The sequence below is a fragment of the Onychomys torridus genome, chromosome 17 (assembly GCF_903995425.1).
Source record: "Onychomys torridus chromosome 17, mOncTor1.1, whole genome shotgun sequence".
Classification (NCBI taxonomy): domain Eukaryota; kingdom Metazoa; phylum Chordata; class Mammalia; order Rodentia; family Cricetidae; genus Onychomys; species Onychomys torridus.
The window spans coordinates 3,499,319-3,522,932 of NC_050459.1; the positions used below are offsets into that span (position 1 = coordinate 3,499,319).

General features: G+C 35.0%; 1 pseudogene; it reads right to left on the reverse strand.

Annotated features, from left to right (window-relative positions):
- LOC118569150 overlaps positions 1-23,614 on the reverse strand; it is a 136,756-nt pseudogene that overhangs the window by 1,610 nt on the left and 111,532 nt on the right.

The following is a 23,614-nucleotide window of genomic DNA, read 5'->3' on the forward strand; positions in this document are numbered from 1 at the left end:
ACCATATGGAATTCTAACTGCCTGTGAGCTCTGACTCGGAAGTTTATGTTGCTTCTCATTTGCTAATTGTGGAGTTTGCCTCAGGGATCCTCCATTCTTAGACCATAAACCAAGAAACCAAGTCACCCAATCCTACTTTTCACAACTCTTGGTGTTTACATACCTCTGATTTAGTTCACTGCATTCCTTGGGGACCTTAACATGAGTCTTCTCTCCAAATTGTATTTTACCTTTTTTGTTACAACTTCTCAAACTAGATTTCAAATCTAAATGTATAGCACTAAGCTCGTATATTTCCTTAAAATTAAGTTAATTTGAAGAAGCAGTGTGTGTGTGTGTGTGTGTGTGTGTGTGTGTGTGTGTGTGTGTGTCTGTATGTGTCTGTGTGTGTGGTGGGAATGAGGGGTCTCATAAACCATTTTCTGGAATAATTTCCTTTGCTTTTCTTTAAAAAATCATGAGATTTTGGTTAAAATAAAATTAATAATGGATCCCCAAAAAACCACAATGATACATCCTCTGTAGACTGCTGGCAATAGTTGAAAGAAAGCCTGATCTGACCTAGTCTGGTGATCAGATGGCCAAACACCCTAATAGTCGTGCTGGAACTCTCATCCAATAACTGATAGAAGTGGATGCAGAGATCCTCGGCCAGTCCCCAGGTGGAGCTCTAGGAGTCCAGGAGAAAGAGGAGGGACTGTAAGAGTGTGAATTGTTGAGATCAAGATTGGAAAAGCACAGGGACAAATAGCCAAATGAATGGAAACACATGAATTATGAACCAAAAGCTGTGGAGCCTCCAACTGGATCATGCCCTCTGGATAAGGGAGCCAATTGAATAGATTGAACTGTTTGGGAGGCACCCTGGCAATGGGACCTGGACCTGTCCTTAGTGCATGAGCTGGCTGTTTGGAACCTTGCACTTACACATGGACACTTAGCTCAGCCTGGAAGGAGGCTGACTGGACCTGCCTGTATTGAATCCACCTGGTTTAAATGAATCCCCAGGGGAGTCTTGGCCCTGGAGTATATGGGAATGGAGGGGAGGGGGAAGGTGGGGGCGGGAGGGGGGAGGACAGGGGAACCCATGGCTGATGTGTAAAATTAAAACACAAATATAATAAATTTTAAAAAAAGAATTAAAAAAAAATCTTTCAGAACTTCCATTAATGAAGACATGTTGGTGATAATAACTTTTAGATTTAGATACCAGAGAATATAAAACTCAGTACTGATCTGAATTTTAATTTTGTTGATGGTTGTTTTCCCATAGGAGATTAAATCATTACAGCACTGTCCTCTGTGTGGATCTTGATACAGATGAAAATTATTCAGCTATCAGCCTAATTGTTCTCTCCTTGAATGTGACCTGCTTTTTCTACATGCAAGATTTTAATGAACTGTTTTGTCTTTTCTTTGGTATTCTTTCATTTTACTAGGGATACTTAGGAATGGCTTTCTTTTTAATCATATTGTCCATGCTCCTTCTTTTTGAAATTTCTTTTCGCTGCAAAATCTCAGAGATTACACTTGACAAGTACTTCTTTCCTGACTCTACTTGACTATCTTCATATTGAAATTAATTAAAACATAATAAAATGATTATTTATATTTTCAATATATTTATAATTTCCTTCATGTTCCACCTTTTTATTCTGTCTCAAGTCTGAGTATTTCAGAGTTTTACTCTCTTGATCCCTTTTATCTTGGTCAAATTTTAACTTCAGACGCAGTTTTATGTTTAGATATTTCTTTTCATGAATTAAAAAAAAACCTTTCAGTTCATTTCTTAAATGTTGTACATATTTACATGATCATCCTTATTAAATAATAGTAATTGTTTTAGCCTGTGTTTACCCAAGGTACCAGACTGCAACATCTTCTGTTCCTCTTTCCATCAAGAGTCTTGGCATTTTCTCCCTTTGTGAAATAACTTGGAAACCTAGATTGAAGTGAAAGGTTCCTTTCATCATATTTCACTTTACTCCTAAAAATGCATGAGGATGAGAAACAATATGAAAGGAATATTCTCTGCCTAAAGCTTGATTATGCTACAGCATTGAGACTGTCTTCAGTCATTCATGGTAAGGCCAGTTGCTCACTTCAGCTTTAGGCATAATTTTTGTCCTAATCCATAAACATATTTCCTTTTCTGACCTAAATTATAGGGAGACAACTGGAATACTGCTTGGTGCCAGAAGTTATAGTCTCTTATGACCTGATCTATCTGTCCCATTCTTAAGTGCTGGGCAGCATGGGGCCAGTCTTTATTCACTAGAACTAGATTCCTCAAGAAATATTTGCTTATGAAGTTTTAGAATAGTGGTTACTATAGATTTATATCTCAAAACTCAAATAATGGGCAATTTTTCATGTTATTTTGAGTTTTCATAGATGATTATTCTATACAGAACTAAACTTAAAGGTAATCATGTGTACACTTATATTCTGTCTGTTTTTTGTTTTTTTTTATGTTTGTGCTTGTCATTTTTTTTGCATCGTTTATTTTTTTCCTTAAAACTTAGATGTAAATTTTATTTAATCTCCATATTTCTTGTGGCCAACTCCAGTATCCTTTTTTTAACTTATGATCTTACTCCTATATTACATCATTCTTCCAAAATTTATCCTCAATACTTGAATGAAGCTTAACTCTCTATGGAACTTTTTTATTTTATTCTCCAAAGAATATTGAATATTCCTTTTGATATCTATAATTTTACTTGACAGCTGGAAAATTTGTTGATTTGTTCTTTTTTGTTACACCTGTCAAATAAACATATGTTTATGTACAATTTTCAAATGTGAGTACAAGACATTCCTTATATATTTACTATGCATTGACTTCTATAGGTCTTTGAATTTTATTCCAATAATCATAAAATTAGTAATGCCTATAATTAATGATTACTTGACTGAGTTATTTCCTGCATACCAATCTTTTAATTTCTTGATATGTTAAAAAAAAAAAAGTAGTGCAATGTTCTAGTAGGTTCTTCAAGACTCGGTGATTTTTATTTTAACTTTCAAAATACAATTTCATGGTTAGTTGTTGAGAGAAAATACAATTCTGGTGCTTTCACCTTTCTGTGGAAAAAGTGCTTCAAATTATGAATAATCCTGCAAATAAAAATTCATGCCTTGACCTTATAAGTAAATTAAGCAACATATTTGTTATTAAATTTTTAAGGCTATGTGTTTAGCATTGTATTTATGTTAGGGACATGTTACAGTATTGTTAACAAATACAAGCCCTTGGATTTCTACATGGCAATAAGATATGTCACTAGGAATAAGCATCTAAAGATCCTGTACTTGTTCCTAACTTCAAAACATATACACAGATATCTAGTTTCACACACACACACGCACACACACACACACACACACACACACACACACCATATTTTAAACAACTAGACAGCTTACATACACTGTCAATTAACAGTTACAACTATGAAAAGATTACTCATATGCTATATTCTCTTAGAAATCCTCACCTAAACTCTCAGATACTATAGAGATACTATAGCAGAAATACAGAAGCCCTTGTTCAATGTATTGTTAAACATTCTATCTATTTCTTCCTGCCCCCGCACCAAGGGTTTCCCAATTGAACCTTTTCTTCTTCACTTTTAGTAATGGCAAATTGGAATCTGTGTAACATCTCTAAAGGTAAAGATGATAAAGTAATTTTTTTATGTGTTGGTAAGCTCAATAAAGTGAAAAGAAAGAATAAATCAGAATGGTAAGGATTTATAGATTGATGGTGGTCATATATTTAATTCTAAAGGGTTCTAAATAAATTATCAGTTTGAGTGGAATTCCAGGAATCTTTTCAGCCATAAGGATACATGTCTTCATAAATAAATTTGTACTTTCAATGAGTACATCAAAAGGTACATTCAAGTCTTTGTGCCATTTAATTTTTACTCTTCTGCTCATAAAGCTCTGATTAAAAAAACTTTCAGTCTCACAGAGAAAACTGACTCTTCAGAGTTAGAGTCTGCAGAAACCATCTTAAGGTGTCGAGAATGACTCCCATATATTTGCATAATCCAGCCAATTTCTTCTTGATAATGGTCAACATCATCCAAAAACAACTGTCTTCCCTTAGGGGTCTGTCTTGTTTGAGTTTAAATCTCACATTAGGGAGATTTGTTCTTCAGGACTCAGCAATACTTTATTGTAATGCTGGGTTGAAATAGTTTTCAGATGTTCCAATTTTTTATATTTTGAGGTTGTGTTATAACACAATAAGATATTCTTATAGAAAATTTCAGCAATGTTTATATACTACTCTTTATACCGGCTGATAGTTGCATTAATGTTCATCAGTCTTTCTGGATGCATCTGATCATTGGCATGTAACTATCTAATATGAAGACCTTTATCCTTACACTTGTCTGGTGCCTTGTGTCTCACATAACACAAAACAGCGAGGAACACAATAAAACATTGTTTATCAAGACAGATGTGAAAAGAGGTCAGAAAACTTCTGTAAGTCATTTTCCCAAGAGTTCATTTCCACAAATCTACAACAGTCAGCCATGAGCACCCAACATGCTTATCCTGTATCTTGTTTCTTCAACCTCAGACCTTATTTAAAGTTATGTCTTTTACATATATGTGTGTTTTATTTACATGACTCAAGTAAATGATATGTGTTATTTGCTTATATGTATAACTTGTTTCAGACCTTAAAGGATCTTTGTTATAGACTGAATAGCCAGCCCTTTCTGACAAAGTATTCTCACAGCCAATGCTGTGTAGATGTGCCTTTAGGAGAATAGTGCGGCCAGATCGGCCCACCCGCCTGAGTACTGAAGCATAGTAATAAAACTGAGACTTGATTCTCTGCAAAAGACATCTGGCATTTCATGAATCAAGTAGAGCTGAAAAATGCCACTTTCTCACCTATCAATTATGGAAATAGATTGCTATATTTTTCAGCCAAACTCTCCCAATTAACATGTCAAGACTATTGTTACTATCATCTTTTAACAAGAAGATTATATACAGAGAGTTCTATGGATTATCCTACTGCCAAATTATTGTTAATTTCTAAGAAATTAAAGATGCCAAAACCAGTGAAGTGGCTAAAAGTAGTGAGGGCAAGTCCTGTGATCTTTGGAGAAAGTAGATCTTCTACACTTAGAGAACTCTCTTTGAACAGAGCTGTGGAATCCTGTGCCTACTTAGCTTTGCTTGGATGTTCCTGTAGACTTGGCTTTCTGATACCTTTGTCTATATATTCAGAATCAGTCACCATCTTCCTGACTGTAGATTGCTAAGTATCAACATGACCTGTTTGTATTCCACAAGCACTGAGAGTCTGAGAAAAGAGCTGACTTAATCTCCATAAAATTTACTGGGGCTTATTGTATACCCACAGTCTTAGTTATAATTTCAAACCAAGAACAAGGTCTTTCTGCATGTGACATCCAATGAGCCATGAAAGGAACTGAGTACACTGACTGCCCTGGAGAGATTCCAGCAGCTTCTCTGCTTGAGATCAGTATATAACAGATGGGACCAGGGTGACTGATTTAATTAGAATACTTTATTAGCAGAATGGCGGCCATTACATAGCTCTATCAGCTAGGATAAAGGCCATTAAATCCACAAAACTAATTGTTTCCTTGGGAGGACATGTAACATAAATATATCTGCATATATATATATATATATATATATATATATATATATATATAATATGCAAGTGATTTTGGACGATTATGAAGATGATGTCATTATATAACATATGATAATTATATGAATCATTTGATAGAAATGAACCTTTAAAGGACTCAAATATTTATCTTGTCATATTAATTTAAGAACCCTGCTGTTTCTGGCCCCTTTTGACTTAGTCACTGGTGTTCTCCTTACTTCAGAATTATATAGTAGAAGAGGACGCTTCTGCACTCTATCCAGAAAATAAACAGTTTTGAATATAAAGGCAGTTTATCAAGTATGCATCATTTATCTTGACAGAGATCTCTCAGCAATACAAAATTACAATTCATAGAGAAAGATAATATGAGGCATAGGCCTTTCAGTATATTTTGTAAAGTGAAAAGAAATTCAATCTTTTTAAATTATTAATATTTAATCATAACACATTTTGAAGGCTTTGATGAAAATATTCAATTACACTGAAATTTATACTTATAGTCTACTGGATAACTATCTTAAAAACATTATGTTAATCCTGGTTGGCCCCTTATTATACCTTAACTTCTAGACAGTACATACCTTTGTAATTTGAAATAATCCCATCACTTATAGAATGGTGCAAGCTTTCTTGTAATAATGAATGGTTGCCATAACACAAGACTTAGCAACATGATGCTTAACGGAAATTGTGTTAATAACATCCTAGAATTGGTGTCAGTTTTCCTCAGTGGGAACTTTCATTTGGATTTTGCTAGAGCAGAAACAGAGACCCCACCTCTACTGTACTGAAAAAATATTCAATTTATTCACAAATGTTTCATATAATAATTTTCAAATTTTTCACAAATCAAAATAATTAACTTGATAGAAGAGGATATTTAAATATTACATAGTTATTTATTAGTTTTCTTATCTATTTAACAGCAGATTTTATAGTTTTCATTGATAAATGAGGATCAGTATGTACATTTTTCATAGCACTTGATTTTCATCCTAAAAATAGACACCCAAGGAAGAGCACACCAATTAGTTTTCTGGGGTTAAGTGGTCAGTCCTGAATACATACATATAAGTAACACTACATGGACTCCATGGGTTATATTTGGGAATGTATATGTAAATCCAAGCACATATACATGCAATAACAATTGATGAAAACAGGCACCCTGAACATGAAAGAAAGTGGGGAGGAATATCTAGCAGTTTGGGAGAGAGAAAAGAGAGAAATATTAAAATTCAAACAATGCTAAAAGTAATGATATATGCAAGTATAACATTTAAAAATTACTGTATAGTTTTTCTATTTATTACTTAAGAAATAATGAAGATTTCTTTGCATGAATGCTAGCAAATAAAGAGCCTGCCTTAATTAAAGAAAAAAATACATAAGTCTCCTGGAGACTACACTACTCAGAGGATATTTACTGATAACGGTTCAGCTACATCCAAGGTAGGTGATACTTGATCAGGAATGATGGAGGTAGAAATGTTATTCTTCAGACTAAAATCACAAATGACACAAATAACAATATGAATAACAAAAACTATAAGCATCCCCAAATAAATCATACTTCATCTAAGAAGTTAAAATTTGGTAAGCCATGATGTAATTTCTTTTCTCCATGATAAGATAATTAATTCAAGGCAGAAAACATTAGTCTGGATCACAATTCAAGGATACATTCCACAATGGCAATAAAGTCAAGGCTGAAAAGGCTTGAATTAGCAGGCTATATCACGTCCACAATTAGGACAGTGACTAAATAAATGTGTATCAGCTTCATTTCATTGCTGACCCATGTGACCTTACATACTCTCAATTTTTCATCAGCATAACCTCAGGTTGCCTATTTTCACTTTGTTTTCTCATTAAGCAATTCAGATTTTCTGGAGGGTTTTTCCCCTGCTTTCTTGCATTGCAACCAGAGTTTGAATGTTATTGAATATTATGTATAAACAGCCTTGTCGTTATTTCCCTTTTCATCTAAAAATGCAAATGGCTGAGTGAAAGCTCTATCAGGCATGTCAAAGGCAGGAGAACAATTGGCTCATTTTTTTATGGCCTTCTGAGGACTGATTTTGTGGTAATGCAATAATAAGCCACTAAAAAGAAGTATGCCATATGAAAATCACATTCCAATGTTCCCTCTATGAAATATGACAAATAAAACAGTTATTTATAATGCCAATAACTGAAAGAATGCCAGGCTTTTGAGATCCTCAATAAATGTTTATTGAGTTATTGAGGGAATTAAGCCAACCAAATATCCTGTACCTATGTGACAACAATGCTAATACCTAATTGTCAATAAAACTGAAGCTTCAGGCTGCAATTCGAAGCAGATATTACTTCCACCATGATGGATATTATCTTTCGTTCAGCTTTGGATAGAACAAATGAGTTGTATTCTAACCTATGCCATGTAGGAAATTAACCAGAACATACAAAAATTAAGCCTTTTAGCACAGCCTCAGCATCACAGCAAAAAGTCTAATTTTAAAGTCTTAGGACCTAATTCCAAATGTATGCAACATGTATAAAATAAATGAATGAGTCCCTATATCTGTGTAGTTTTCTGGGAAGATAAAATATCCCAGTTGAAAGAAGGAAAAATAAGAGTCATTTTAACAACATAACTGGTATTCAAATGACAGTCCATATTTAATTAATAATATCAAATTGTAAATACAGGAGATTATAAGTAACTGTAGTTGTGAACAAAGGCTTTAAGGAGATAAACTTCTGTAATAGATCACATTTGGCAACTTAATTACTTTGCTAATTATGTATTGCACATACACTGTAATAACTTGGTAATAACTTACTGTGTCTATCTCAATACTGAAGAAATCAAGAGCCAATGAGCTTGAAGTTGTCCATGTCATTTTGGTCACAATGTTGGATGTGGTTTTGTTATAAGCACCTCAGATGTATTCATCCAATTTCTAGCATGCCAGCATACAAATGGACAGTTCAAATCTCACCTTTGTGCTCTTCTCATACTTTGAAATATTAAATGAACATCATTCAGGTTTATAAGCACTAAAGCCTATGAAATACATACAAAGTATAGTAGAAATACAGGCATATTGTGTTTCAAGTTAATTTGTATTAAAATTAATTTTTATTAAAAGTTTGATTAATTTGCCATAATGATTAGGTGTTTACTAAAAAAATATTGGAAGTTTCTCAAAAGGCAAAATGATATTTTAGTCTCCTCATGAAGGAATTGTATGTAACCTACCAAGCAAGTTATGAAATGATTAACCCTCAGTTCAGGTATTTTAATTTTCTTTCAGATAGGTCAACTTGTGCAGCAAGATCTAAAGAGTCTTACTCATTTCTTTACCTAAGACCATTAAACACCATTAACAAGCTCAATCATGATTCTAGTTTATGCAATGGGAGTATGAATGATGACATCATCTAAATGACATTTTTTTATTTTAGAATTTCATGCATGCATATAGTGTGTTTTGATTAAATTAAACGCCCAATCCCTTAGCTCCAATCCATCCCTTATTAGTTTACTCCCAATTTCATGTTCTTGATTGTATATTGGTAGATCCATTGATAAATGAAGAATGTGCTGCCAAGGGTCACGTGTGATGATAAGATTATCAGTGGTATTGTCAATAATCAAAGGATAAAATCATGAGGTTCACCCACAAATCAGAAGAGAATGGCTGGAGGCTGAGGCCTTGTATTGTGTCAAACAGAACCTTCTTTTCTTTTTCTTCCCCCTACCCCATGATGTCTATTTTTTCCTTCCCAAGGAGATTCCTGTTCCCATCCCCTGAGCCCTACTTATTACTTAGCTTCTCTGGTTCTGTGGATTGTAGAATGGAAGAAAATTTATGTTCCTAGGATATTCATTTAAGATAGTGGTAATATCAGCACAAATAGTGAATAAAAATCACATCCACAATTATATTTTCAGAGCAATTTTACATGCCAGGTAGTATTTCTAACATTTTACATGTTTTTACATTACAATATAGAGTGATCAATTCTAATCTGAAAATGGGAATTACCTCGAATGTGAAATATTTTGAGTGTTTACATGAAGCCATCAGTGGAAAATTCGTCACCCATCTATATGACAAGTCAAAGGAAAAATACTGGTTCACAAAAATATTTTTGGAACTGATCTTCAGGTTGCACAGGTGGGTATAGATGAAATGTAATTTAATTTGATATTTAAACCTAGGTTGGTTCTCTAAGATATATGATTATATGTATTCAAGTTTTCAATATCCCCAGATTATTAAAATCTGCACCACTTCATACACCAGCTACAAGATAAGGGAATTCAGCCACCACTAGCATTCCTAACTATGGGTAACCTGAGGCATAGAGCAGGTTACCTTATCAAGGTCCCAGAGTCAGAAAATAATAAAAACAAGAGACGCTACAGGCTGATCTACAAACTTCCTCAATTCACACACAGGGATCATCATACTCTTTTTTGTTTGTTTGTTTGTTTGTTTTGCTTTGTTTTTTTGAGACAGGATTTTTCTGTATCGTTTTGGTGCCTGTCCTAGATCTTGCTCTGTAGACTAGGCTGGCCTTGAACTCACAGAGATCCTCCTGGCTCTGCCTCCCAAGTACTGGGATTAAAGGCATGAGCTACCACCACCCACTCACACTCTTTTAATGTGTTTGTTTTTCCTGTGAACTTTCTTAATACTATTAGCTAAAAGTTTAGCTATTTAGTTGTTACAAAGTAATTTTTACTCCAATGACAATATGGTAAAGAGTGTGTCATTGAAAGGGAGGCATCAGTGGGGTGTGGTGGTGCACGCCTTTAATCCCAGTACTGAGGAAGCAGAGGCAAGCAGATTCCTCTGACTTTGAAGCCAGCCTGATCTATATAGTGAGTTCCATCCAGGACCGGCAAGGCTACATAATAAGACTATAAAAGAAGTGTGTGTGGGGATGTGTGGGGGGCATGAGTACCACACAGGGAGGGTTTTAAACAATTATTAAAATTTTGAAGAAATAATTGACATGATTTTAATTTAAGTAATTGAGCTGATATTGTGGAAAATACTAGATTTTAATATCTTTCCAGGTAATTTAGAGTTGAGTAATTTGTACAAGTGTTCTTCCACAAAAGGAAAATTCCATTTGCATTTCTACTTGTTTTGATGGTGCCATTTATATGTCAAACAGATCTACAAAAAAACAAAATGTAGTTTGTATAAGTTTTCATGTGTATTGATTATAATCTATACTAGTTTCTTGTTACAAGTGCAGATAATATGGCATATAGTTGATTAAATACTACAAATGTATCATTGTTCAATACTTGGAGAAAGTATCTCATTTTTCTTGGCTTGTGTTTCTTACTTCTTCTCAATCTTCAAGGAGTCAAGATGTAATGTGAAACAATATAGTCACAGGTCCCAGCAATTGGCATGTGGCTAATTGGAGAAAGTTTATTATTGTGTTTACCATGTACAGATTTAAATGTTATAGCAAGGCAATTCGGCCTAGACTTAATTTACCTCAAATCCTTCATTTGGTCACTAATCATGTAGAATTTTTTTTTAAGATTAAACTATTTATTTATTTTTCTTTATTATTATGTGTTTTAAATTTTATACATCAGCCATGGGTTCCCCTGTCTTCCCCCCTCCCGTCCCCATCTCCACCTTCCCTCCAGCCCCTCCCCTCCATTCCCATGTCCTCTAGGATCAAGGCACCCCTGGGGATTAATTTAAACCTGGTGGATTCAGTATAGGCAGGTCCTGTCACCTCCTTCCAGACTGAGCAAAGTGTCCCTGTGTAAGCCCAAGGTTTCAAACAGCCAGCTCATGCACTAAGGACAGATCCTGGTCCCACAGACTGGGTGATTCCCAAACATATCAAGCTATTCAATTGTCTCACTTATTCAGAGGGCCTGATCCAGCTGGGGGCTCCACAGCCTTTGGTTCATAATTCATGTGCTTCCATTCGTTTGGCTATTTGGTTTTTTTTTTTTTTTAATTTTTTTTAATTTTTGCAATCTTGGATTCAACAATTCATGCTCTTGCAGACCCTGCTCTTTCTCGACAGTCGGATACCTGGAGCTCCATCTGGGGCCTAGCTGAGGATCTCTGCCTCCACTTCCATCAGTTATTGGATGAGAGTTCCAAGACGACTCTTAGGGTGTTTAGTCATCTGATAACAAGACTATGTCAGATCAGGCTTTCTCTCGACCATTGCTAGACTGCTACACAACTCCAGGGAGGCTACCTAGAAAACGTAGAATTTTAATTATTAACTTAGAGTGTCTCTTTTTTGTGTCTTTATTTCTATTATGTTATATAATATGTAGGTCCACTTAGGTTGCCTAATAAAATTCCACTTATTTACTATGTAGTCATAACAACAGATAATTATTTTTTCATAGTTTGAACTAAAAGTCCCAGATCAGGCCACCAGCAACATCAGATTTCAGAGAAGCATTCTTTTCTGGTTCACACAGAAATTGTCTTCTCACCATATAATCTCACATCAAAGAGAAGTCTGGCAATTCTTTGTTGTTTTATAAGATCATTAATTCACCCTAAAGTCCATAACCACATATCTCCTCTCCAAATAATAGTAGGGAAGGGAGTAATACCAGCACATGGGATGGGTGTGTTTCTATCAATCATCACCATTAGAAAAGAATAATATTCAAAGGAATTCCTTCAGCATTGTACTGTGAAAGGTTTTTTGTTTTATTAGTTCTTTGACAATTTTGTACAGTACATTTTTATCCTATTCACCTATCTCCCCATCTTCTCCAATATCCACCCCAATCAAATTTGTGTCCAAGCAAACAAACAAATAATGCTGACCATATATGTTGGATATATGGCTATCAACTGTATTGTGGTCAAATTACCAGGGACCCCCATCCTTAATGAAAAGTGACTCTCACTCTCCCAGCAGGCTATCATTTGTTCCAGAATCTATCATTTGCCAATAAGTTTTCAGCTAGGGGCAGCACCTTCATTCCCACTTCACAAATTCTTATGGGATTTGGATTTGTTTTATATTGTACAAGTCTTGTGTGTTCTGGCACAATCTTGTGACTTTATATGCACATGTATGGATAACAAGAAATCCGTAGGAGTCAGTTTACCACTATGTCCATTTAATGGAGTAACAGTAGTAGGATTTCCCTTAGGGCTTATGACCTATCTAGTCACAGGTTCTTGGCCTCCATAATGGCATAATGGATTTCATCTTATCCAGCAGGCCTTAAATCCAATTAGAAAGTTTTTGTTACTCCCATGGCATTAGAGCCACCATTGTACCATTGGGTATATCTTGACACTACTAGACACCATAGGCTAATAAGTAAAAAGGCCAATGCCAGGAATGAGTCTTTTGTATTCATGAGTATGTGAGGTCCCATACATTCCCAAGCATTGCCAAAGCTCTGGGTTGCCCTCTAGAACATAAAAATAGGACCATATTGCTGAAGACATCACATATTTGAACATGGAGACATCAAGCTGGCACTGACTTGGAAGTATCATCTAAATAGGCTAGCTTTTATAATGCTAGAAAAAGCTATGCAGTCTCACCTAGATATTAATTCTAGAAGCTACAATAAGGACTGGTTTATAAAGACACATGTACTTACCTGCTTTTAATTAAGGTTAGCTGTTGATAATTTGTTTTTTTTTTTTTATGTATGAGAAAAACAGCTGGTTTTCTGTCTTCCTAGGTCCACAGGCTTTGGGTTTCCAGAGAGAAGATGATCACTACATGGAGGGTGGCATCGGGATTGAATGGTTCTTCACCTTGTTGCTGAGACTTTGATAGGCAGTCTGTCCTATGGCTTACTCGAGAAGTATGGATGCCTCATAATTCCTCATGTGTTGCTGGTCTAGAAATATATTGTGAAGTGTTCACTCATACTGAGAATATGACTGTGTTATCAGATGGTTCTATACTCCTTAAGGCTGTCTGCTTTATATTTTAAAAATTTTGTTATTCATGTTTGGTAATATAGCACTGAATGTCTTGATCTTGAACCTTCTATATACCAGTCTTTATAGATAGATAGATAGATAGGTAGGTAGGTAGAAAGAAAGAAAGGAAGGAAGGAAGAATGGAAGGAAGGAAGGAAGGAAGGAAGGAAGGAAGAAAGGAAGACAGAAAGATAGTTACATAGGTAGATAAATAGATAGATAGACAGATGATAGATAGATAGAACCATATTCCACAATGCACACACACACACACACACACACACACACACACACATAAATGCTACATCATATTAATGTAAAAAAATAAGAAATATTGGTTGTCTACAGTCAAACAGCTCAGAAAATGCACATGCAAATAACATTATAGTGCCTGAAAAGGTTGTATTTAGGGACACACACACACACACACACACACACACACACACACATATACAAATACATATGTGTGCAATAACAATTAGTAAAAAAAAAAAAAGGCAAAGAATTTGAAGAAGGACAAGTAGGGGTAGATTGGAGGGTTTAGAGGGAGGAAAGGGAAGGGGAAAATATAATTGAATTATTATCTCAAAAATAAAAAGAGAGTGTCAGGCAGCAGTGGTGCACACCCTTAATCCCAGCACTCTAGAGGTAGAGCCAGGTGAATCTCTGTAAGTTCGAGGCCAACCTGTTCTACAGAGTGAGATACAGGACAGGCACCAAAACTATGCAGAGAAACCCTGTCTTGAAAAAGAGAAAGAAAACAAAGAAATATAGATAGCTTATATAGAAATGCAAATATTCTGTAGCATAAAGCTCATTGTGCTATATAATTTGAGATTTCATTCACATGGAAGAGAAATTTCTAATAAGCATACTAGTGAAGTCTATGCATGAGCTCACATTGTTCAGCACTGGTCTATGTGCTTCATAGAAACATAAGATAACATTAACACAGCACAGTTAATTTCCTTGATTCCCATAACAGCTCTGTAATGAAATGGTCTTTTGTTTTCTTAAGTTATATTTTATTGAATAACTTTTCAATGGGGATTTTTAACTAATGTTAAATTTTGGAACTAATTCTTTGTTCACTGCCATCAGTCTATACAGTCACTTAGTAGAACCCATTCATCTGGTACAAGAGAAACCCTGGCACTGAATGTATAAGAAACTTACAAAACTGGCTCACCTAAACTTAAACAGAAAGTTAACCAAAGGAGGAATTTCACTTGAACAATCATCAGTGAAAAGTGCATAGGATTAAGCAAAGACATGTTTTGCTCTACTTGATGAGTTTATAAATTTAATAAAGGTGGTTTTCCTCTAATCAAATATAGAAACAATCTAACTTCAAAGTCAATAAACTTCTAGTGGTCCATTCAAATTCTAAAACACAAAACATTCCTTGTCTTGTGATAAAGTCTTTCTAGGGAGGCCAGTTTAGTTCTGTAGATAATTAGTGGATTTTTGATGTACATGTTGTTCCCATTGTTCTCTTTATTAAGCTCTAGCTTAAACTTTGTCATTTCTTGATATCAGTGTGAGTCTTCAAGTAACATATTTTCACATAAAATTTCAGCTTACTTGATGCTCACAGAATCTCAATGTGAGATCCACTGAGCCCTACAAGATCCTACAAGATTCATGAACTTGAATAAGAAATTTTAAAAAAATTAAAAAACTGTTATGTTTTATTTTACTTTTTCCACATTAACTGCCCCTTAGCTGAAACTGAGCATTTCTCTTAATTTCAATTAGGCAATAGGGGGCTAGGGCTATGAGTCAGTGGGTAAAATGATGGCTGTGCAGTCCTGAGGAACTGACTGGAATGCCTAGCACCAATGTAAAAGCCAGGCTTGCATTTGTAATGCCAACATTGGTGCAGGGGGAATTAAACCATTGTTGGGCAGGCTGGGCAGGCACACCTACTCAAAACAGTGAGGTCTGGGCTCAGTGGAAGACACTGTTTAAAACAATAGGTGGTGATCAATTAAGAAACAGAATATTTAAATGTGTTCTTTGCTCATACACATATATGTGTTAGTACCCGCACACACATATTTATATTCATGCATATACCTATACACAAAGTATGAAGAACAATTAAAGTAACATTAACAATTCTAGGTGCCTTTGAAACCAACAGAAATCAGAACCTTTATGTTATGTTCTAGTTTTTTTTTTTTTTTTTTTGAGATAGTAACAAAGTATGTACTTGTGCCTGATTTGAGATAACGATTACTTTTTCATATGCTAACTGTATTTTGATTGGATCATTTTCCTTTGAATCCTATGTATATTACTTTGTGTGTCTAAAAGTCAGTGCTCCATTAGATTTCCAAATAGATCCATGGTCCAAAAATATTAATGATGGTATATTAAGAACCTCTAGTTCATGCGTCAATATCAAGGGATCAGGAACGTGATCAGCTTCCTGACTTTGACTTTATGTTCCTTTAAAAATTTAAGGTTGGACCTTAAATGTGAATCATGTTCTTTCTTTCTTCTGTTTTGCTCTGGGAACTGAAATCCAGCAATAACTATTTTTGGTTACAATTTAAAATATTGTAAAGGGTCAAGAGATAATACATCTCATAATGCATGTATTTAGCCAACCTATTTGATAGATGAACACACATACATATTTATATATGAATGATGTTGGGGATTTTCTAAAGTTATTTCTGACTAAATTTGTGATAATTTATAAGTGGATATGAAAAACTAAAATTATTTTCTAAAGCATGATCCTACTTTTATATAGATTTTGATCAGTACACTACTCTGCCCATTTATTAGTTTCCTTAACTCACCTACAGATGCTAATCTATGTTGTTTTCATGCACCCAGGATAAGAAATTTGTAGTCACGTGTAATCCCAGCTAGTACCTACTTGGAGAGACTCTATTATTGAAGAACTATTATTATTGAAGAACTTTTTCTATTATTGAAGAACTTTTCACAGTACATTGCTTGATGACTAAATACTCTGGTATTGCTTCTAGGCATGAGGTCCAGCTGAAAAGAAGCTGTTTACATTTCTGAAAAACTAACTCCCTCGTCTTTGGTCTCTTAACTATATTCACTCTTTCCCTTCATCCTACTTTTCAGATATTTGTTCTGTATAAGAAAGCACTATACTTTCAGTGACATAAAAACACTGACTTTTCATTCTGGTATTATATTCTGATTACCTAGAACTCAATACAGTTCAAGGCAGGACATCTAAGCTTAGTTTTGCTCAGACATACTTTGATCATCATTTAGAACACTTTAATTCTGGAGACCCAATAAATATTTTTCTTTGAAACCTGTAAAGGACTGTCCACATGTTGGTGCTAGCTGTACATGGTGATCTCAGGTGAGCCTTTTGCCTCTTCCATGCAGACTCCAAAGTGGCTTGGATTTCTTTACAGTGTGAGAAGCTGGTCTCCAAGGAAAGATCAGGCCAAAGAGAACAGGAGGGAGTTGTTTGCCTTTTATGATTTAATTGCATTGTATGATATCACTTCCATTGTTCACAGATTTGACTGTTTCAGAAAACAAAACAAATACCTCATATCTTCAACAGAGTACTCTCTGGGTGGAATAAGCAGAGTGGGTGATCACACTGGACTCAACTTTGGGAAATACTGTCTGCCATGCTGGCCTTCCAGGCTGTGTCATCTTATATGAACTAGGTCGAGGTCATCAACTTTTGGTAGCTGCCATCAAATCCATAGCCTGTATCAATTTTACTAGTCTGTTGCCAAGCTGAATGTGGCCTTTTTAAAAACAAACAAACAAACAAAAAACCCAAGACTTTAACAGCTACAGATTATCTGTGTGAGATGTGTATAATTTTCCCCTAAATTCATATGGACTTTAGAAACTTCACTGGATAGAGCTGTAGAATGAAATATTGGTTGGCTTCATTGGCACCAAGATCTTCTCAATCTAATGTCACCTGTGGTTTACCTCTTCCTGCTCAAGACAAAGGCTGCACAAAATTAGGAAAGTGAAGAACATGTCAGCATAGCATATTTACTAATCTGGTATTCATTATGTGCATTTCTGTTATAATTATTATCACCCATGGAATTTTTAGAATATTCAACTCATTTTCCTCACTCTGACTTCTTATAAGTCAGCCATACAAATCAGTATTTACTAAATGCTTGCTCTAGTTACAAATATTTGAAGCCAGCTTTGGAAATTCAAACCATTTATTTGTTCAGATTCTCTCTTTTTTTATTTTGTTTATCATGAAAAGGAAATTTGGTATTACTTTAAATGTAGACAAATTGTGTTGGACAATAAAAGACCAAGAAAAGGATATATTAATTTACTATATTTAAAAATAATTTTTGCTACATTTTCACATTCTGCTTTGATCTGCTTCATATGCAACTGGACAAAAGAAAACCACAGTCAGCAACGACTATTATTCTTTCGGTCACACTGGGTAATAGATTAGCTTTATCTAAAAGTCAAATACTATTTTCACCATTAAGTCTTTCTGGAATTCAGCACTCTGAGCTTTCAGCTTGCTTGGGCTATACAGCAAGATCCTGTCATAAAACATCCATACAAAACTTGCAGAGACATTGGTTGCTCTGCCCACAAAATTGGTTTATAGTGAATATGACATCAGTGATCCTCTCTTCATAGGAAGCATTTATGGATAAATGTTGGACATGTTTATTGGTCTTTTGCTCCAGTGTACATGGAAGTAATCTCTATGATACATCACTATATGTACATATTTTGATAGTTTTATCATCTAACTGAACTACGGAAATTTTGGAAAACAATTTGTTACAAGCCAAGAAAATGCAGAATCCATGTCATAGAACTCTGACAATTTAGAAGTAAGTATTGAATTAATAAGGAGTGCTAGAAGCTATTCTATTATTGTTTTAATATTAGACTGAAAATTCTGAATATTCAGTAATATAGCTTTTATGTGTGCATATGTGGGAGAAAGAGAACAGGAATAGAGAATTCAAATTTTAAAAACAGAAACAGTAGATCAGTAATTAAAGGAAGGTAAAGGTCCCAGTATCCCATGTTAAAAATAGCACGCTGCTTACATTTCTGTAGGTTTCCCTAAGTATCATATATGGAGACAAATAGGGGCAGAACCATTTATAGTGTTGTCAGACTCAAGGGAGTTGTTTCTAATTACCAGAAGCCTTTGCATTCCTCATAGTCAGGCACCTGTAGGTGGAAAGAAGCAAAACTTAAGAATATACAAGATGAAATATAAGAGCATTAATGTATGAAGTCTCAAGACTAACACTATTACATGGACAGAGATGACAGAACAATACTACACCATGATCACTCTCTGGTTTATGTTATATTTATTGCCTGCCATCCCCATTGTCTCCTCACAGAGACAGTATCTTTTCTGAATGAAGGGTGAATAGACAGACTATTTATTCTGGTGTTGCTATTTTGCAGGGTTTTTCTTTCCCATAGAAAAAACTAGTGTAAACTTGCTACTCTGGGGGAGGGCAATGGAGGCATTGATAATATTTATTGCCAATGATAGAAATTCTATCTTTAAATGAAAATTAAAAGATTTAGATAAATTGTATCTAACACCACTGTGAGATATAGAGTACCAGATTATTAAGTATTCTCTGATGGGATTAGCATGTAATAAACTTGCAAAACTCAAGATGTATAATGATAAAACACATCAACATTTGCAAAACAATACTCTGAGGCTTCTTTTGCACATGATATGACAAAGTCAGGCGACATGTGTGAATGATCCCTCTGATGAGCAAGACAGATGACTAAGTTTGAATGTAATAGGAGACAAAAATTATTAATGATTTTTTTCTCTGTTTTTAGCTACAACCTAAAATTGTCATTTGTCATAAGCTGGTATATTATTAGATGAATATATCCAGAATCATTCAAAGTAACCTTCAAAATTCCCTCTCCAACTCAAGTGCATTTTTTGTGAGACTGGATTTTCTTCATGTATTTCAATCTGGGAAAGTTAGGACAATACACAATATATGAGAAGATATATGAACCAAATTATCTACCCTTAAAAGAGATATCAAAAAAGATTTAGCAAGAATGGAAAACAATGCCCTGAGTCAAAAATGAAATAAGGGTTGCTAAAATAGGCAATTGCTATTTAAAAAATTTAATTAATAAGCATTTTAAACTTTTCTTACATTTGACTTTTAAAATGGTATTGAGGGACTTAACCTATATAAGTAAAAGTTCCCAGTACTTGCAGTGCACTTTATCAGGAAAACAAGACAGATTTCCGGAGTGTGACTGACCATCCTAAAAAATTTCATGTTGTGTTTTGTAGGGAAATGTGTTGATTTATTAAACTCTATGAGCTTCCCTCTGAAGAATTCTTTTCGTTCACAAATTTCATATGCTTTTTTCTTTGTTTTCCCCTGTTTACTGTGTTACTCCTCATTATTGCCTCACCCATTTATAACAAAGTACTCCGAGTTTTATTTATCTACTATGATAGTGTAGCTTCAAGGTCCCCATTCTTGGATTTAGAATAAAGTAGGATGCACACCTTGGCCTGTGTCTACATGGGTCCTGGAGAGACTTAACCAAAGAGGAAGAACCATGATGAATATGACAGACATTGTTCCACACAGTGGGGCCCCAGACAAACACTACGATAACAGGAAATGAAAGGACACATCTCTCTCTGCTTCCCAACACTAGACACAATGTTACTAGCTGTGTGGTGGCCCTGCCTTCATGCCTTTTACCCCAGGATGGGCTATATTCTCTCAGAGTGTAAGTCCCCAAAAGCCTTTTCTTCTTTAGGATGATCTTGTCACATATTTTATTATAGCAATGAGGAAAATAATGAATAAATCTACCATTCCTTGTGTAAATTTCCCAAGTCACTGCTGAGAATGATGGTCCTTCACATTATATTGACTAGGAGAAAATTTTCTTGATTAAATCATGCATGAAAACGTATAAGCCACATTCCCAAGCAATTTGACTCTGCTGAAGAATGACTAAATTCCCACCAACCTAAAGAGAAACACTTCTGCAATTAAGAAAAGCAGTAGGTTGTTAAATGGCATCATTCTCTCCTCTAATAGATTTGTGTGTGTGTGCGTGTGTGTGTGTGTGTGTGTGTGTGTGTGTGTGTGTGTGTGTGTTCATTCCTTTATACCCCACACTTGTGTGTCTTCAGTGTAAGAAGGATCAAGAGAAATAGGCACAAAGTTCTGATCACTGGTATATTTCTCCTACTCAGATGACTTGTGTTTTCTGCCATAATCTGTGGACATTTTAAGGAATGCTGAAGATCTTGAAAGTATCTTGCAGTTTTGGGCAGTGACCTCTTCTTTATGAGTGGAGACTCTATAATTCAGAAAAATAAGTAACTTTACAATGTATTGCTTTGTCCTAGATTACTAAGCCAGGTCAAGAATGTCTTTGAAAATAATACAAATACAACATAGGTTATGCTTCATGTGGCCACAGTCCTGTGTTAGCAGTAACTCGTTTATCCAATGACTACAAATTACTTGAAGCAATAGGAAAATATCTTCTGTATTCTCCTGCAGCCCTAGTTTTGGCATGAGGTCAGAGCTACACGTCTGTAGGTCCTTGCCGAGAGTTAGCAGTCAGTGTTAACATTTCCCTCTGGATGTTTCCGATCAGTTAAAAATTCCCAAGCAATAATTCAGAAGTAAATTACTTTCCCAGATGTCACAGTTTCTCTTTTTCTTTTGCTCTTTAAAATTTCACGCAGAATTTCCAGAAATACCATTAACTTCACTGGAGTGTTTTCAGAAGTTGCAGCCCTGGCCCAGGGCCTTTCCAACAGTGTACCCCTGAGAGTGTCTGGAAACTCAGCTGAGCAGTAAACTGAAGCCAGGCCTTCTGTTCAGTGCACCAAATGTGACACGCTATCTCCCAAAGAACATCTCTGTTCACGGCAGTTGTGACCGTGGCCTGAAGCCAAGTCTTGCTGCAGACATATCACTCCTCAGTAAAGAATAAAAATGGCCCATCTAACAAATCCTGACTAGTAACAATAACTGTTCTTCCTTAGTAAACAACAAATCACTATGAATACTCATGCAACTCAGGCTTTGGGGGTGCCTACAAATGATTGCAACAAGGTGTGTAGGTAGCTCTCTAAAAACAGGATCTTGTTGATTAGAGAAGAGTCACACAAGCTTCAGACTTCAATTCCAGCAAGTCTGATGTCACCGATGTAGAATCCTTCCTAGACAATGATGGACACCATGCTTTTCATGGTATATAATTGCTGCTTACTAAGCCTTTCTCTTATTATTTCATGATATCCATGAACAAAATAGACATGGGCAGTGGAACTAGGAGAAGGTAATCCAATACTCTTCCCCTGTATGCAACCTGGCATGTCATTGAAAATCTCTGATCCTAGCATACATGACAAAACCTCAATTAAAAAAAATATTTTAACTCTGGGTCAGCAGAAAGCATCAACCAGGAACCATGAGATCAATATGGAACTTGAGAGGCCTCAAACAGCAGTCAGAAAATAAGGCACCAGAATATTTTCCTATGCACATTCACTAACACAAGGTCTATGTCTTCAGAAAGACTTGAGGTTATTATGGCCTCATTATATTGCAGTTTTGTTCCCAGAAGATAAGGGCTTTCTTGATGGATCATGGGAAGAAATATTCTAAAAAAGATACCTGGTCCACAATGATTTGGGAGACCAGAGGAGCATCTAGACTCATGAATATTACCTCTCTCACCAATACTAATAAATCTTCCCTTAAGAATGACAATGCAGAACACACAATGCTGCTACCCTATTTGGGACGTCTCACTGCATAAACTTTTAAGTGGATTCACTCCTTTCCAAAAATACACACTGAAAAAATATTCACCTCCAATAACATCTGTACTGCTTTCTCCCTTTGCAGGTTTAACATAGCTTGAAAAGAACTTTCAAGACAACAATTGCTCCAGAAAAATTTAAAGGTCATTAAGATTAGGATAACATTGATAGAGACATTTTCTTAACTGTTCTGAAAACCACTGATGATGCTATCATTCTAACATCAGGCTTTTTGGAAATTTAGAGCATTTTTGAAATGTAGATATAAATATATAATGTGCCACATGCCCTAAAATTCAAGTTGCAGCCTCTTTGAAATTATTAAATAATTTTTATTCCTTTAGACTTGTCCTTTTGTATTTCATTTAAATATTGAAAAATTTTACAAAAATGCTTTGGAATTAATGTTAATTAATTGCTAACTAAATGTTGCAAATTAATCTAGGAAGCACAGAATTTTTACCAATAGCATTTTACTCTACAAATAAAATTTATTTTGTAATTTTAACTTTGTAGAGCATCTGTACATGTCCCCTGTATATAAAAGAAATGCAAATAAAATTATAATACTGGTTAAGAGCTACAACCACTCCATTGAGTGATGGAGACACATTCTAACAAGTGTGTCCTTTACTGAATTTATCACTTTGCAAACATTAGAGACTTTAATTGAGCAAAGCAACTTTAGATATAGAATATAGGTATAGAATATTATGGACTATCATAACCTATGGAGAAGATTTTTACTCAAAATCTGATAAGGTGGTGCACACCTGTGCTTGGGATGATGTTAGTCATGTTAATATACAATATTACACTGATGTGCTAATAAAAAGAATTATATTAACACACCTATGTCTTGGTCATCATTACAATTTTATTAAAAATGACATATCTCCATATATGATATTCACATAATATTGTGTTTAAAATATAGCAAACTCAGTCATTAGAAAGTTTCCTTTTCCTGCAAGCTCTGAAAAAGCCTGTGACTGATATTGTGAAGGAAAAGTTTTACTCTTTAATGTAAACTTTCTATGTTTTGGAATGACTTTGTAAATGTTAATGTATCATATGAATTCTATTTACTTTGCACCTTTCCAATCTGCTTCTAACCTCTATAGTACCCCCACCTCTACCCTA